Source organism: Nicotiana sylvestris, chromosome 2 (genome assembly GCF_000393655.2).
Source record: "Nicotiana sylvestris chromosome 2, ASM39365v2, whole genome shotgun sequence".
NCBI classification, from domain to species: domain Eukaryota; kingdom Viridiplantae; phylum Streptophyta; class Magnoliopsida; order Solanales; family Solanaceae; genus Nicotiana; species Nicotiana sylvestris.
Window position 1 is genome coordinate 6922029 of NC_091058.1, and position 14642 is coordinate 6936670.

At 32.8% G+C, this 14642-nt stretch overlaps 1 pseudogene; it reads right to left on the bottom strand.

The window, feature by feature from the left end:
• Nucleotides 1-8622: 8622 nt before the first annotated feature.
• On the bottom strand, nucleotides 8623-13743 carry LOC104240616 (putative pentatricopeptide repeat-containing protein At1g12700, mitochondrial; annotated as a pseudogene).
• Between the last annotated feature and the right edge of the window lie 899 nt (nucleotides 13744-14642).

The window sequence follows — 14642 nt, forward strand, 5'->3', positions numbered from 1 at the left end:
AGAATATTATGCTGAAATTTTTCCGAATTTTTAAGGTGCTTTTGTTCAGATTTTAATGTGGCTAAATTTCGATTACTTTTGAAACTGTGGCTATTTTTCAATTGCCAGCTGTAAATTAGGCTATCTGATATCTTCCCTATTTCTTAAAGGGAGAAATTCAAAAAATGCCAGATTTACACGTGATCATTCAAAAATAGCTACAGTTTCAAAAGTAATCAAGATTTGTCCACTTTTCATGTAAAGATAAATCTGAACGAAAACAACATTCAAAATCCAGAAAATACTTCAGCATAATATACTGGAATTCCAGTATAATATACTGGAACTCTAGTATAATATACTGGACTTCCAGTATAATATACTGGACTTCCAACATAATACACCGGTCCAACATAATATGCTTAAAATTCATATATGGGTGCTCCAATCTCCAGTATATTATGCTGGAACTTTCAGCGTATTGAAGTTCCAGCATAATATGTTGAAAGTTCATACACAAGTGCACCGATCGTGTTGCAGCAAAATAATGACCAATCCAAAAACTGATTAATCCGTGCTATTTTTACTTTCTTAAAGGGTCTAATCTGCTGGAAGCCCAGTGGACTTCATCGCAGTATTATGGGTCATTGAGAAAAGGCCCAAGAATAAGAAAGGGAACGCACCTTAACATGGAAAAAGGGAAGAGGGGCTATGCCATTTCCACAGTGAAAGCTTCAGGGTTTAAGGAGAGAAGAAGAGAGAGAGATGGGGCTTGGCCAACCGCAACCTCATGCATGTATCTATTTTCTATCTCTCATCTTCCTTCTACTAAATCCTACTCCCTCCGTTTCAATTTAGACTATGTAGTTTCACTTGTCACAAAGTTTAAGAAAAAAAGAGAAAGACTTTTGAAACATGTAATTCTAAAACCTTTACGGGGCACAATTGCGAGTGTGGCTATAAGAGAGCTTCTCATTAAGGTAAAGTGGGTAAAATGAAAAGTTTAAAGTTAAATTGTTTCTAAATATGGAAATGTATTATTCTTTTTGAAACAGACTAATAAAGAAAGTGCGTCGTAAGGGAGTACTACTTATTCCTTTTCAAAGTTTGGGTATTTTTGTCCCTTTTGGAGCTTTTAGGGAGCTTTGTAGACTATATTGATTATTCATTTTCTGTAAAATCATGTTCCTTGTACCTTTTTGAAATGATTATGGTGGTTAAGTTAAACTGTCCAAAGACAGTGCTGCATTTGCTACTTATTTACTGAGGGTCTAGCAAGAATAAGTAGAACCTTAAGGAACCATCCTAAAGTTGCATCTATTGATCATGCATGTATTAACATATGCTTTCTGTTAGCGAATGCAATAGAAATTTTATTTTACCGTATGACATACTCTTGCTAGCACATGGCAAAGACAATGCAGTTACTTATCTCTTTGGCATTTTATGTTTTCTCTAACAGTGCTCTAGTTGTACTAAGAATCTCAAAGCTGTGTAGTCTAAGTATGCTAGCATCTGTGGTGTTACTAGTTAGTTCTTTCAATTGTATTGTCACTAACATTAAATATATCGACAATCGCTATTAAAATTTGACATTATTTTTTTATATCGACTTCAAAAGTTTGGCTTCTTTGAGGGAATACTTCTTGGAAATTATATGAACCTAAAACTACTTGCTGCTGGCTTTTCAAATTTTATTTTCAGGTCAAAGGAAATTCTTACATTACATTCTTCAAGAGAATATTCTATTGACAGTTTATGGTAATTCTAACCATTAGGAATTATCCAATGAGTCGGTTCAATGATCATATCTTTATATGCATCATCTATCTATGTGATTTAGTTAATGAGATCAACTAATCTTTATCCCATAAAGCCGATCACATAAATATTGATCTAACTAGATTACTAATGTCCAAATTAATAATCATATGATCAAGAACAAATTTAGATTAAACTATAAGAAACTTTACTCTCATTATCATGATCTCCATCACAATGTCAAGTCTCAAAATTTAATCAAGGACCTTATCAAGTTAATCAAACAATTAACAATAACTATGATAAAAGAATATCAAATACCATATATTTTTATATCAAATAGCGTTCACAAAAATATGTTCAAATCATCAAATATGATAGTGAATCTAAGGCATATCTACTATATCCCTAACAGTTGGGTCGAAGTTGTCAATAATAGATTACCTAGAGAAATAGGTAAAAGAAATTTCCACCCAAGATTAAATAGTTGGTCCATTCTCAGCCTCGGTAAAGTCTATCTTGTTGCAATATGAATGAACAAAAACAAATAAGTTTTGGCTAATGTGATAAAGATACCAATTAGTGTTCCAACCTCCTAAGTAAAGAATTGTTACAAATAATGAAGAAACTAGTAGATTCAGATATGAAGCAATGTAAAATAAACCAAATTTGATACCTGAATATTTGGTTTGATACCTTACTACTAATTCTTCTTCTGCTTCTGGTAAATCAAAAGGTAATCTTTCACACTCGGCTAGAGAAGAAATTAGAAAAACGATAAACCCGATGGGTTGACGCCACAAATTCCACCCCCAAAAGCCATATTTTGACTGCGCTTCCACTATATCAACTGTACTTAAACTGTTAGATAATCATAGTCGATGATAACATCACTGTGCCCATCGCTATTACAGAACCGTACGTGTACAAGTTCCAAAGTTATGAGTTCAGAGGTTAGTGTTTCGAAGTTTACGGGTTCAAAATTTCGCGGTTTCGAAAGTTTTGCGGTTCATAAGCTTATGAAATTTGTGGGTTCGGAAGGTTGTTGGTTCGAAAGTTTGTGGCTTCATGTTTATTGTATCAAAATTATTTATGAATACACTTGAGAAAATATTTTCCTTAATTTGCGTACCAAACACAGAAAAATAAATTAAATTACTACTTATTTTCCAAGAAAATATTTTTCATTATACCAAAAACACCCTACGTTGTATAATTTTTTGGAAAAATAAAATAGTTAAGAGCAATAAAAATAATTAATAAAGAAACAAAGCATGAGAAATTATGCATAAAAACACTCTGAAGTAAATGTTGGAAACTAAGAAATAAGAAAATAAAAGATAAATAATGTAAAAAGAATAATATTTGGATAAATTCAAAAAGTTATAAGAAAAAACATATTAAAAAGAATAAATAATAAAAATAAATCAAAAACAAAAGAAAAGAGATTCAAAAAAATAACCTTGTAAGTACACCAGGTAATTATCAGCAATTTTCAACTCCCCCTTCTCCCGCCCCTCCCTCCTGAAAAATAGAGAGTGTAATTACCCCCCCCCCCCCCAAATACAACTAATTATATGATGATCTAGTAATTACTTGATCAGACAAACACATTAAAAATGTATAATTACAACTAATTACACTCAAATTCAATTATAGGGTGGCTTTCCAATGCCCTAAAGGAAATACAATTCGTACCCTAAATTTGGAGAAACAAGCAAACAAAAGTGGTACGTTCCCATTAATGAAATGAATGATTTTTGTAATTATTTTAATAAAAGTTTATTACATAAAATTAATTTAAGAAGTCATACTACAGCTTTTCCTTGTTAATATTACGAGTGATTATGCACAATCATTGTATGTATGACTCATGTAATTATTACAAATCAAAAAAGATATAATATTATGACAAATATGTCACATTGGAAAAAGAATTATTTATTTTTAATAAAGCAATTATCTTGTAGTATTGGAGTGTAAGTAAGGGTGAATTATATATATAAAAAAAAGATAGATTAGTTTTGGATGTTGACGCAAATTCACAAGAGAAGTTTTCTATATAAAAGTAAAGATGGCTTATTTGCTATCCGGAACTAAAATGATGGGATTTTTACCTATATATACCATATATCAAACCTTATTACCAGAAATGTTCATAATTTGTTATTTACCCGTGTAGTCCACACTTTTACTACAAATTATATACCAATCCAAAAATAGGTAGATTTTGCCATAAAAAACGCGCTAAAATGAAGGCACCAGATCTGCGTGTGATTCTGTCAACATTAAATTCGAATTTTGAAACGGAAGGAGATCTCATTGTTGCGTAATTCTCTCCTTCCTCAACGGAAAGAGATCTCTCTTCTCTCACTCAACTACAATTCTCAAAAAACGCAAGCTACTGAAGCTCCAGTAATCAAACGGAAAGGAGATTTCTGTTCTTCATCTTCATCTTCATCTTCATCTGTTCTTCCATATATTTTCCACCATTGATAGCCATTAAAAAGCTTGAAAGCTTTGAATTCAAATTTGGGTTTTCAAAAATCATTATTTGTTTGGATTGGGTGTTGTTGTAAATAATTCGGAATATGTTTAGGAGTTTATATCTCAATTTTGAGGGGTTTTGGTGAAGATTAGACTTGGTTTTGACTGAATTTTAGATTGAAACTCGAAGAAGAAGAAGAAGACGTATTTCCAGAAATTGTAGATAAATTGTAGTTAAATTGTAGAATTGTAGATATATTGTAGATAAATTGTAGATGAATTGTAGATTGGGAAGACTAAAACTTCTACAAATCTTCTACAATTATGTCGAAAATGCCAATTATGCTACAATTGAAATGAGAATTTGGATATTAAAATTCAATGTATCTATTTTGTAGATATCTTGTAGATAAATTGTAGATTATTTGTATTCTGATTGTAGATGCATTATTTTCTGTTTTCACAAATCCAAAACGGCTAAAGCTTCTACAAAATCTTCTGCAAAAAATAGTCTACAATTTATCTACAATTTTTCTAATTTGACTACAATTTGACTACAAAATATCTACAAATTCTGGAAATATGTCTTCTTCTTCTTCTTCTTCTTCTTCTTCTTCTTCTTCTCCGAGTTTCAATCGACTGTGTTAACCAGTAACCTTCAACCACTGCCCAAAAAAAAAAAAGAGGTCAAAGATGGAAATGAATTCAAATCGTGGGGGATACAACTGTAGGTAATTAAGTGGAGAAGAAAGTGATGGTAACTGTGGGTGAGAAGAGATTGTACGAGAATGGGGGAAAAACTGAAGGTAAATCGTGGGGGTGGGGGGAATTAACTGAAGGTAAATCGTAGGGGGTGGGAGGAGAGAGAGGCGGGTAAACGAAATAAAGTGAAAATACGGTCCTAAAATCACGCCTAAAATAAATGAAGAAATAATTATACCCTTAATTTGAATTATGGTATATAAATGGTAATTTGGTATGCTTAAATGTAATTAACACAATCCTTAAACAATGAAGGTAATAAAGTTTGGTATATGGTATAGGTATGTAAAAATTCCTAAAATGATCGATGATTACAACTGTTAATATGGGCTGTCCAGCCCACCCTAACCAACCCATACGGGTTAAGCAATGTTAATTACTTAAACATAAGGGTGGACATAAAATTCGAAAAATCGAATTTTGAATCGACCCAAATTAATTTGGTATAATTCGGTATGAATTTTTTGGTATTTCGGTATAACGGTATGGTCCTCGGTATTAAGAGTTTGATACTTCGGTATACCGAAATACCGAAGTTATAAAATAGTTCCCTAGTCCAGTAGTCCTACACTGCCTCTAGCCCAACCCAATATTTTAGGTTTATTTCTGGCCCAGTAACTCAAGACTAAGCCCAAGTCCATCTCTTTCCCTTGTTTCTAAGGATTGAAATTATAATTAGGTTTCTCTCCATTAAGTGAAGAACAGAATACAGATCGGCTGTGTGAGCTTGTGGCTGCGACTGCGACTGCGATAGAGACTCTCAAACGTGACTTCTTGTTTCCTCATTATTTACCTTCATTCTTCAATCTTCAGTGTGTAACTCTGTATTTTTTAACAAATAGCTTATTTTCTTGTGTTGATCCTTTTAGATAAGCCTAAAAGCTAAGATATGTGATAAACAAGTGTGTATCTTAAATGGTTGTACCTCGTGATTTACAGATTATTGATTTATTAAGTCGGCTAAGGCTGAAGTTGGCCTAAACATACCTTAATAATTTTTGCCTTTTTGGTGCACTTTTCTGGTGTATAAAGTTGAAATTGAGAGATGATAATGGTTAAGTTTGTCTCTTGAAAGCATTTTACATGGAAACTACTTCTTCGCAGTAATGTATTTTGAAAACAATGACAAGGAAACACGATGAGTCATCGTCACAAGTTACAAGACGTAGAATGGTGCATTTGGATTCTGAAGTATTGGATTGGTACGGTATTTGGTATATACAATTGATAAATCGAATATAGAAATATCGAACCGAAATTCTTAATATCGAACAGAAATACTGAATGCCTATCCCTAACTTAAACATTAAACATAACTAAAATTTTAAGAACAAAAAGTTATTTATACTCACATAAAAAATATTACCAAATTGAGGTTAGACTACTATTTCTTTCTCTATTTTTTATATTTTAATTAACTATATTATCAAGCCTACGGGCCGGCCCAATCCAGCATGAGCCAAACCTATGAGTCACGGGCTTACTTGGGCCGGGATTAATAGCTTCGTTTTTAAATGAGCTCAAATTTTTTTAGCCCAAGTCTATTTAATCACGGATTGGGTTGGACTGCCCCAGCAGGCCAAACCCATATAGATAGTTGAGTAAAAATAGCACGAGCTAGTTAGTTTCAAACTGATCATTCAAAAATAGACATCGTTTGCAAAGTTATTGAAAAATAACCACTATTTTGCTGCAACACGGAAAGTTTCAGCATAATATAATGGAGATCGGTGCACCTTCTAAGAACTTCCAGCATATTATGTTGGAACTCCAACACGCGAAAAGTTTCAGCATAATATATTGTAGATTGGAGCACCTGCATATGAACTTCCGGCATATTATGCTGGACCGGTATATTATACTAGAACTCCAGTATATTATACTAGAATTCCCGTATATTATGCTAGAGTATTTTACGGATTTTGAACAATAATTTCGTTCATATTTATTATTACATGAAAAATGCCTAAGTTTCGATTACTTTTAAAATTGAGCTATTTTGAATGACCACTTGTAAATCTGGCTCTTTTTAAATTTCTACCTCATTTTCAAGAAGAAATTAATTTTGTTCAAAGTCAAAAAAGGAAACATTTCTAAAGTTCCTAACGCAAATAAAATGAAAAGGTAAAAAGGGGAGAAATTCAAAAATAACCAGATTTACAACTGGTCGTTAAATAGCCCAATTTCAAAAGTGATCGAAATTTAGCCACTTTTCATGTAAAAATAAATCTGAACGAAAATACTGTTCAAACCCCGAAAAATACGTCAGTATATTATACCGGAGTTCCAGCATATTATACTGGAGTTCCAGGATAAGTACACTCGAACTCCAACATAATATACTGGAGTTCCAACAAGTATAATTGTCCAGTATAATACACTGGAGTTTGGAGCACCGGTGCTCCAGTTTCCAGTATATTATACTGGAGTTAGCAAAGTATACTGGTCCAGCATAATATGCTGGTGTTCATACACAAGTGCACCGAACTCCAGTATATTATGTTGGACCGGTCTCTGTTGCAGCAAAATAGTGGTTATTTTTCATTGACTTCGTAAACGCTGACTATTTTTGAATGACTAGTCTGAAAACTGGCTATACCGTGCTATTTTTAAGGTAAAAAGATCCGAAGAATCCATGTGCACTTGAAGATGCAATAATTCTTGATTTCTATAGTCGAATTATTTTGTGTCTTTATTTACGTAACCACTCGTATTTGCATTTTGCTTTTCTTTGCATTTTCTGGTGCTTATTTTATTCTTTGGTACGAATGAAAATATTTTTCGGAAAATATTTTTTTATATTTTCATGTTTGATTGGCTTAAAATATTTTCTTCATAAATTTATTTTCCATCAATTGGAGGAAAATGTTTTCCTTATCAAAAAAGGAAAACAATTTTCAAAACTCTTTTTCAACCTTATTTGCCTATTCCACATCCCATCAACCCCACCAACTCATTCCAACAAAAGGAGTACTTTCTTTTCGTGATGTAGAAAAAATATTTTCTTTTATTTCAATAAACTTAATATTTTCTTTTTCCTAATGCAGAAAAAGCTTTTTTTTAAATTTTTAAAAAAACGAGTATTCTCTTTTCATATTGTAGAAAAACCATTTTCTTTTATTTTCAACAAAACAAACATTTTCTTTCCATGACATAAAAAAAAGTATTTTCTTTCATTTTAACAAAACGAACACTTTCTTTACATTCTTTACATGATGTAGCAAAAGTATTTTCTTACATTTGAACAAAACGTATACTTTACTTTCATGACGTAGGAAAAATATTTTTTCTCATTTCGACAAACAGGGTATTTTATTTTCATGATGTAGGAAAAATATTTTCTTTCATTTAATTAAATGAGTAAGTTATTTTCATGTTGTAAAAGATACTTTCTTTTCAACAAAAAAAAGTATTTTTTAGTTAACGAGCTCAAATCAGAGCGTTATACTTGTTGAAAAAAGTAAAGTAACACATTAGTTCTTTTGGATTTATGTGAATTTTGAAAAAAAATAATTAAATTTTTAAAGAAAATAGAGTCTCGAGGGGGGGGGGGGAGGGGGAGAGCGCAGGAAACGTGAGAATTTTGGGGAAGATGGGTTGAGAAGATTAGCATAAAAATTTATAATTATGTACATCATCAACAACAACCATCCAGTGAGTTCCTACGAGTGGGGTATCGGGAGGGTAGAATGTACACATACTTTACCCTAATCCAGAGAGTAGCGACGCTGTTTCCGAAAGACTCTCAACTCAACGCTGATCATGTACATAAAATTTTAATATACACCAGAGGCTAGGTTAACACTTCGAACTTCAAAAATTGTACAACCGTAGACTTTCCTTCACATATTTGGTTTCTTTCATTCGACAATCTGATCAAATGTAAGGTGGCTATAGTCTTCCAAATCCCTAGCTCTTTGTGCACTTGCAGCCCTCCTAGAAGCAGAACACGTCCTTTGTAGATCTACGCATCAATCCAACTCAAACAAATGTGTTACTTGTTGCACTAAGATACACGCCTATTCTGGAGATTCTTCTGAGTGAAATAAGCATCATGAGACATCTGTGAAGTAATAAATTGGATAATCATATTTACAGAAGTCGGAATGATCATGTCTTAACAAGTAAACTCACACCTTGACAGAGAGACTTCAGTAATGAAAGGTGATGATACAGACCACATGTTAACCAGGTGCTAATAGCATGTGTATACCAGGTTTTAAAAGCGCGAAAGTCAAAAGTTCCAGCACGATACCCGAACCAGAGTTATGTGAATAGAAAATACCCAATCCGTTAACAGCAGAAAACAGTCAAATCTATGACCACACAAACAGTTTTAAACATTTTCAATTTGCCGTATATACCAAACTCTAATGGAATAAGAAAATAACATACATGTACTATTTTTTTTAAGACCGATAAATCTCAGGGGCAACATACATGTATTCTTTGTAACGTTACTTGAGAATCACAAGCTTTACCTTAACAGTTATATAATAAGAGCAATTCCCTTTATGATGAATACATCTAACATACCATTCAAAGTTAATATGGGATCTCTGAATCACTATTCTACTCTATATAGAACACTTTAGAAACCAATATTAGAAAATGACAGCAACTCGTTTGAATTGGCATAGTTCTTAAGCAGATTTTGACAGTATCAGTTTCAAGTCTCAATAGTTTACCTCGTCTCAAATGCGGGATCTAGCATGGGATTGTCTTGGATGGATCTACAATTAGTTCGTTACTCACCCTGTATATATTAAGCAAAGTGAAGTTTAATCAGGTGTATTTTGGGCATTATTTGTGGGTTCTAAATTTGAATGAAGGTTAAACACAATGGCACTGAAGCTGGAAAGAAATGTGGTGTCCTGGTGCCTGGACGGAGGTATAGTTGCAGGGTATTTCGCTTACCAGAAAACTGTTTTGAGAAATTAATTAAAGAATACTACTTTCTCAATCAAATAAAAATGTCCAAATGCAGTGATCTTCTAAATGAAACAGAAATGCTAGAAATAGTGCAGATTCCTTCCTAAACGCATAAACAAATTGAGAAAACCGAAGTGAAAGCTGGAAGCTAACTAAAACATAAGCACAAACCTATAAGCATAGAAAGTGATATGCTGTAGCCAATCTTAAAGTTCAAATCTCCTGTAGAAAGACACGAATACATTATTAAATTCTCTATTGTGCTATATGAACAAAATAAGCTCTAACAATAACTAAGTCGCACTACTTTGTCCGAGAAGCTTTTGCAATAGTTCCAAAACCAAAATAGATTATCAAACTGGTTCACAGTTCTCACCAATCATTTTCTTAGACTGTGGTCTCACCAGAAACTACGATCATTTTGTTTTTCCAGGTGACACATGGATTTTACTAATAACAGATGTGGTAGGCTATTTGCTTAGCCAAACCAACAAAACAACCTTAAAGAGTCCTTATGAAGCAGTTTAATCATAAAAGTACTGAAATTAGAATCTAGAACACTTTAAAAACCAAGCAGTTCTTAGAGAGAAAAGTACCTCTTGTAACAGGTATGCACCACTGAAGAGTGAAGAGAGAGATTGCAAATGTCTCTTGATCTTGCACCCAGAAAGCATAAAGCTCATGAAATTACAACAGGCTTTCTTCTTTTTCACCTGGAACCTGATGGATAGAGCAAGGGAGGTGAAAATGACATTCAAAACACAAAAACAACAAAAAAATCTAGTCAAATGCGGTTAGTAGCACATTGGCTAATAAGAATATCTTGCTTTGTACTTAGTCACTAAGTTAACAGTACCATCAGAAGGTCTATCACTGCAATAGAAGAGAAATATTCATAACAATATAAATCAGATTTTCCTAGTCTCTAGGCTATCAAACATGTGCTATGTACGTACATAATGAGCTATCACTTGTAGCTTCTAGCCTTCTAAACATGCAATTACTGTAGCCTGGGCAGGAGCTTATATTCCAAATGAAACGGTTTTCCAACTTCAAAAATTTCAGTCTCGTACCATAGTCCAGTTGTTATTGCAAAGAGTAACACTAGTTACATCATACAACTTTACACTTCTAAGAGCAATAGGGTCTTCAGAAGTTTCACAAAGAAGCGAGCTGCAAGCAATGTGTAAGTTACCCCAGTTGGAGCAGGGGCTCAGATAATGGTATGTGCCATGACTAGGGTTGACTATTTGTGTGCTGGATAAGTAAAAAGACAAACATGAATCAATACTTTTCTTGTAGACATAACCAGGTAACCAGAGAGCAAAATGTCATTTTGAGAAGTAGATTGATAGTTTTAACACCATTTGATAACAAGTAATGAAACTTCTTTAGATTACACAGTGCTGAAATATGAGATGAAACATAGAACCCCATTTCCCAAAATTCTTAAAATAAACAAGCAGAGTTTATACTTAAAAGTTAAAATCCATAATCTAAAATCAAGAAACAAACAATTACAGGAGAGAATTGCAAACAGATTTGTACGTCTTCAAAGGGCATCCCTTTCCTCCATCTTCTATATATTTTAGTTGACAATAACAATATGAACTACAACCATTTTGAAATCTGATGATTATTAGTCCAATGACTAATAAAGTTAATTACTCTTCACATAATTATTGTTCTATTATTTTAGATCAGAGAAAAACCTCCGAAAACATAACTTAATAATTTAGATACAGTTCCGTAATAATATGCTCTGTCAGGTTTTAACAAGTTATGTGTCAATTGCAGGAAAATCACAAATATACATACCATATGGTTCAGGGATACAAGTTTGGTTTTGATCTTGTTAGCTCTGGTGTTCCATTTATGGTTGATGTTACCAAGACCTAATATATTGTAGAAAACATTGTTTCTACAGCAATTTCTAAGTTACAGAGAGTAATTATTGATTCTAAAAAGATAGAAAGTGATAGTATCTCGAGATAACTTAATACCACTTAAACTGATATTCCTAGACTTATAACGCGTGCAAATAAGGAAACTCAAATTATTTCTGATATAGTGTGCAACAACATCTGATTTCCAAGATAAAGAAAAGCGGGAAAACAATCAAACTAATGTACCTCCCTCAATGAGCTTGCCCGGAGAGCTCAACCAATGTTCTAATTGTCATTTTCTCAGTTTCTGCAATTCCATTGGATGTGATTTCGTTTTCAAAGGTGAAAGGAAATTGCATAACATGAGAGCATAGACGAATAAACCAAGTGAAAATAAATTCACTTCTTATTTTCCGAGGGAAACTCAGGTATCATGTCAAGCAAAGAAGGATCCTCCGCATCAAATGAGAAGCTCTTCCCCGTCATTTCCCTTAAAAATGCCTTCATTTCACTAATTTTTTTAATTCGGAGAAATCCGTGCATAATTACATTATAAGTTGCGTTGTTTGGCAAACAACCATTGTCCTCCATTTTTCTTAGCATATCTTTAGCTTCATCTAACAATCCTTCTCGGCAAAATCCATTAATCATTGTAGTGTATGTTATCATGTTAGGATGTAGACCTATTAAGGAAAGCTTCTCAAAATAGCCAGAGCTTTGTCGAGCTTACGATTTTTGCACAAACCATCCATGACAACGTTGCATATTTGAATATTTGTATCTTGTCTCCTTCTTTCCAACGTATGAAAATGTGACATAGCTTCTTCAACAAGTCCATTCTTAAAATAACCAATAAGTAAAGTGCAATGAGTGTACGAATCCGGTATGTGCCCCGCGGATAGCATGTCAACAAAGAACTTTTGTGCAGAGATAGTTCTTCCAAGTTCAAAAAGACCATGCAAGACAATATTGCAAGTAAAGATATTAGGTTTCAATCCCTTTTGAGAAATTTCAAGAAATAATTGCATGGCCTCGTCCACTTTTTTGTTCCTACAATATCCATTTATTAGAATGCATAGCTAATAATACTAGGCTCAATGCCCTTATCTACCATGAAATCAAAAAAATTCCTTGCTCTATCCATTTGACCACATAAACAATATCCATCCATTATCGCATTATAGGTGATCTCATCAGTATTTGCCCTTTTGCAAAGCCCATTCATGATTGTTTCATACGTGAATCTGTTAGGCTCACAAATATTCTCTCTCACCAACTTTTTGAACAAATTAACTCCATCTTTTAACTTATTTTCAGCAAAGAGTCCCTTTAGTAAGGTATTAAAGATGACAACATTAAATGGAATGCCGTTCTTCAAGTGAATGGCTAATATAGAAAACCCGAGATCAGTACGATGCATCAGGCAACAACTGTTAATCACAGTACCTAATATGAATACATCAGCTGGAATACCTAATTTCTGCATTTCTCCAAAAAGAGAAACAACAGCAGAGTAATGCTTCATATTTACAACAGTCTTCAACAATCTCGAGAAGGCGACGAGAGAGGGAAGAGGCTTTGTTTCGACCATTTGACGGAACAGACTCAGAGCATCATCTAAACACTTGACGTTCTCAAATCCTTTAGGAATCCAAGGTTTCCCCTTTGTCGAAATGGAGGAAGAATAATCTCTGGGTGTAATTGCCGAAGCAGAATGAGTAATCACAGCATTGAAACGAGAAATAGCAAATAATGAGACAAAGGGATTGCCATTGAAGGAGTAACGCACTGCACCTCTCATCATCTTCATCTTCGCTCGCTCTCCAATTGGGAATTGGGTACTGGCAACCTGTGTTTTTTAAAATGCATAATAATTGAGACTCTCCGGGCTCGCGTGGGGCGGAGCACCGCTTAGTTGCGTGAGAGTTAGGCCTCAACCGTCGCGGCTTAGGCCCCCGACACGTTGATGCATGGCTCGCCTAATATAACTTTATGCAATTGTATATAACTAACCTAGTAAATTCTTAAATTTTTTTAATAAATAGTTGACTAATCAAAATTATTTTTTTCTTAATCAATAATCATTACGTTAATAGTATTTTATGTCATTATTAAATTAAAAAATATTGCATATTATCCACTAAAACTGATATGATAGTAAATTTTAAATAAATCTTTCATTTAAAAATATTTATTCATTAACTTTTGCTATGTATTTATTATATAATAGTCCATAATTTTTTTATAACTATTTTTCAAAATATTATTTTTTCACGTTTACGAGATACCATACTTATTAATTTAATAGCCCAGTACTAGCTAGTAACTATTTACAAATAATTAGTTATCACGGTATAGTAAAGTGAATTATGTGTCATTTTATTAACTTATTGAAACTTAAAAATAAATGATGCTTGATAATCATATTTAAATTGTGAATTATGTTTTTTTAATAAATTCTCTCTCAAATAGAAAGCATATTAAATAAAAGGAGTATTTAAAAAGAATATCAAATTACTTTTGATTATATTATTCCTTAAGATATACATATAACATTTCGCATAGAATACATTACTTTTGATTTTTGAGTTGTAATCACGTTGCAACTAATTTGTATATTATGATATAGGTCATACTTTTCGTATTATTCATAGTTGAATTATATTTTATAAATATTTCAATAGATTATTTGTTATAATTTTGTGATTTTAATGTATTTTTTATAATTATTTTTTATTTTATACTATCTTAAAATTTTTGAAATTAGTAAAAATTAAAGATCCTTGGACTTACGCCCCATGTCTCAGGGCTTACGCCTAGCCTCGTTAGAGGTAA